Genomic DNA, 4389 nt, shown 5'->3' with positions numbered 1-4389 from the left:
TCCGGTTAACCTCTGAAGTATTATCTTGTGACCCCAATATTTAACCTTTCAACGCCTGGTGAGGAAATTTTAAGGCAATATGGGCTACAATTTTCATGCTGATTTTTTTTTAATGAAAAATGCTATTTTCAACTAAAATAACAAAAATATCATGGTGTTTTAAATTCTGTTAGTTTTTTTTAGTGTTATTTTGATGGAAAAGCCGTAAAGAAGCCTTTCATGAAGCAAAATTGAACTAGAGGTACTGTGAGCAAGCTCACAAATGATACCCCCCGCTGAGAAAATATAATCATTTGCTGAACTGCTCAGAGATATACATGTGCTGGGGTATAACTCGTTAAAAATTATGGTATTGTAATTTTTTGCAAATATGCACATCTAATCCTTTGCTTTAACAACAAAAGAATTTCTAGGGAAAAATTGGAATTGGAATGTCCGAGTAAAATGCACATTTACACATGGAGTCCTAAACAACAAAATGAAAAGAAATTCTGTGCAGAATTAAGTTTTAGAGAAGTTTTATTTGAACTGATGACCGACAGGTCAAACACAATATACCTTTAACAACTTAGTTGTGTGAGGGTATAATTAATGTTATTCTTAGTTGTTTGAATCACTTTAAACACATAAATGGTATGGCTGCAGATAAAAGATGGTGATCACTGTAATAAACTGGTACTGAGGACAGAATAATGTCCTCTGAATGTACATTTGTGTAGCAATGGTCAATAAGACCCCCCCTCCTATGGGTAGGGAGTTTACACAGCTGGTGGAATCCATAATACTTGAACAGATTCAAAAGTTTCTGGCTACTGTTAGATTTACACAAAATGTCAACATTGAAATCCCCTACTATGAAAGCAGTGAGATTGCTTGGTATTTCAGATAAGAGTCTTTCCAAATCACTGAGTAATTGGTGTACAGAATTTTTTGGATTATTGTATACAGAGAGGAAGACAATTCGCACAGTCCTGTCTACACAAGGAGATACAACCACCATCTGATACTGAATGTTGACATTTTCTACGTTATACTGCTTAATTAAATAATAGTCCTGATGAATAAAAAGCAGTAATCCACCACTTCTGTGTTGTCTTTGGTGATGATGAAGGTCATGAAGTTGATCAGACCTTAAGCTGTTGAAGTTTGGTATTTCTGGGTGTTCATCAGAGGAAATCATCCAAGTCTCTGCTAAACTTGTAATATGACTTTGGTGTACAAATTTATCTTTCATAAGAGAAGAAAAATGAGGAATAAGTGAATTAATGTTAAGGAAGCTGATTTTGAAATATACATCAGATGACTTTTGGAAAGAAAGTGGCAGTGGTGGCAAAAAGGGAGCTTCTCTTTTCATCCGCTCAATTTCATGCAGGGAATTCAGATTTACTTTTATTTTTGTTGATTCAACTTTATCAAGAATGTAGAGCCCTTCTAGAGTTTTTGTTCTGCTGATAGCTGTATAGAACTGTCCCGCGTGAAAGGAGCCTTTCATCGAAAGTACTAATAAATCTTCTGTTTTTCCTTGTTCTTTGTGAATTGTTAAACCCCAGGCATGTGCAAGTGGAAATTGTGTTCTTTTTGAAGAGATCCTTTTTGACTTGCCTAAAGGGATTGGAATTTCGACTTGAGAAATTGGAGTAGAGTCTTTACATGTATGGGGGAGGACAGAGTGATGTTCCTCTCTTCTTTTTCTCCCTACTCTTTCATTGTCAAACCTAACCAGTATAAATTTGGGATTATATTCGATGACATGAACAGACGGTTGAGGAAGAAAGCCTGTGACAGTTCCTGCTGCTGAGTTCACCAATCCATCAGAGACATCCAAATTCTTTGTGAGTATGACGCGTGCTCCAATCCCAAGTACTAATGTTTTTGACAATCCTCCAGCCATATCAGAAAAAGAAGAAACTTCTATTCTCTTTGTTTGTTCATCACGTTTGGAATCTTTTGCAGTAAATGTATAAAGTTGTTGAGAAAGTGTTTCAAGCATGGCAGCATTATGTGTGTGCACATCTCTATTGTACGCAAAAATATGTGTTGCATGTTGTGGGTACTTTTCTATGGTCGGAGATGTTTGTCTTGAGTTCAGAAGAGCAATATCCTCATCAGTTTGATCTCCTGTTCTTACTCTATTCAATAAAGATGCAAATCTGTTGTCATTTTTTTGGCGCTGTATTTCTGTAAGTTCAAGAATTTGGAAGTGAGTTTGCCATAAAGAACCATATATTGCCGACATTTCATCTGAAGGTTTTGCAAAAATAGGCTTTTGAGCAACAGCTGGTAACTGTAATAGATCTCCTACTGCCAATATTGAAATGCCTCCAAATGGTTGTGTGTTTGACATTATATCACATAGTCGTCTGTGAATTGTCAGCAATGTATCTGCTCCAACCATTGAAATCTCATCAATCACAATTAATTTGATAGCTGAAAATGTTTCTTTTACAACAGCAAGTTTTTCAGTGGACAGTGGTATGTAATCATCTGTTTTCTTTGTTTGGAGAGGCAAAAGAAATGCTGCATGACATGTATAGCCTGAAATATTATATGCAGCAGCTCCCGTGGGTGCACAGACAAGAACATGGTTTTCATTACCTTGGTTATTTATTGCAAAAATTCTGTTGACAGTTTGCACAATGGTTCGTACTAGATGGCTCTTGCCTACACCAGCCCCTCCAGTAAGAAACAGGCAAAAAGGATCTGGCTTTGGAATTCTATGCGAGAGGGTCATTTTGGATGCCCATTCTACAATGCACTGATGCAGACTGTATTGTTTTTGATTTAACGACAAAATACATTCTATCCATTCTGAAGTAGGCATTTCTTCTGATAGCATTTCATAGTGAAATGAGGTACATCCTGAGTCAAAGTTTGCAGCTGTTCTTTGCTGAGTGATAGACTCAAACGCATTCATTGGATTGTATTCAATTTCTGCACCTTCAATTTCTTCTTCAATTTGTTCTTTTTCAGTTTCTGGTGCTACTACGTGCCATGACTCTTCTCTGATTCCATATTCTTGTATATCCTCTAAAACATCATCAAGTTCATCAGAAAAGTATTCATTTCTACTCCTATTCTGTTGAACAATGTCCACCTTGGCCAAGTAGCTTTCCTTATAAGAATTGCCATAAAGATCTGCTATCTCTATTCTCCAAGGAAAGTATAATAAAAGCTGGGCATGGAAATATTGTTCTGCTTGCTTTTTGGGTGACCACTGATGATATCTTACTATTGCTGGTGTTTGTCTAAGAAGCATGTATCCCATATTGTCTTTGAGTTGAATTCGTTTTGACTGTTGTATATTTTTCTCAGTTTCTGTATTCAAAGCTCTTGCATCGTTTGTTGACAAGGGTTTGGAACAGGTTTTATATAAAGAAACAAATTCATGAAGACACATACTTTCCAAATTATTTGGTCGAGCTGGGTATCTATCAAGTGTTCCTAATAGAAAAACATCTGGATCATCTTCATCCAGTTGCTCAAGAACATTGATTGGTTTGAACAAACGTGTTCGGTTTTCTGGCAAATCTGTGTCAACGAATAGTACACACCTTGAGCCTTGACTTAACGGAAGTGATAAAAGGCGATAAACGGCCTCCTGGGCACTAACCTCACGGTGGGTAAGGAACTTTTGTGCAACACTCCTCATTGATTGTTTAGCACCAAGGTGCTGTGAAGATTTGCTAACAGCTTTTAATACATCACCTAGTGTTTTTTCTGGCTTGGAAACATAAGAAGCCAGATACATCACACAAGAATAAACATTTGTTACAAACTGCACATCTAAGTTTGCTTCCCATGCTTTCATTAGTGTTTTATTGTAGTTATTAACATTCACCTCTTTTGGAGATCTTTTAAGCAAGACTGCTGGCTGTCCACTTGAAGTTTTTTTCCAATGGAGTGCATCTATGTACTCTTTTTCTGTGACACTAGCTGCATTCAAAAGTTGATCAACTGAGTCCCAGTCTTCAGATTCTTCCAGTTTTGTAAATACAGATGACAGAATATTCATATAAATGTCTTGCTGCTGTTTTGAAGGGGGTGTTTCTAGAGGCTTGAAAACAACAGAGGAATTCAGGGGTGGACGTGGAAAATTAAACCTGCAGCTGTGGCCATGCTTTCTGCAGGCTATCGAATGAGTATGTTTTTGTACTTGAGATATGAGGTCTGCAAGCCTAGAATCATCTCCTGGGATGGCACAAGAAATTTTGGTGTTGATAAAATCATTTATTTCTGATTCAGTATTCCTATCTAAAGATGGAGCATTTTCGGTCCAAGCCAACATATGTACATGTGGAGACCCTCGATGCTGGAATTCGATTCGGTACTTGTAGTCAGTGATATGTCCTAATGGGTTCAAGTTTGGATTCAGCAATATATATTTCAAAA

Source organism: Crassostrea angulata, chromosome 6 (assembly GCF_025612915.1).
Source record: "Crassostrea angulata isolate pt1a10 chromosome 6, ASM2561291v2, whole genome shotgun sequence".
NCBI lineage: Eukaryota > Metazoa > Mollusca > Bivalvia > Ostreida > Ostreidae > Magallana > Magallana angulata.
Note: the sequence above shows the minus strand (reverse complement) of the source record.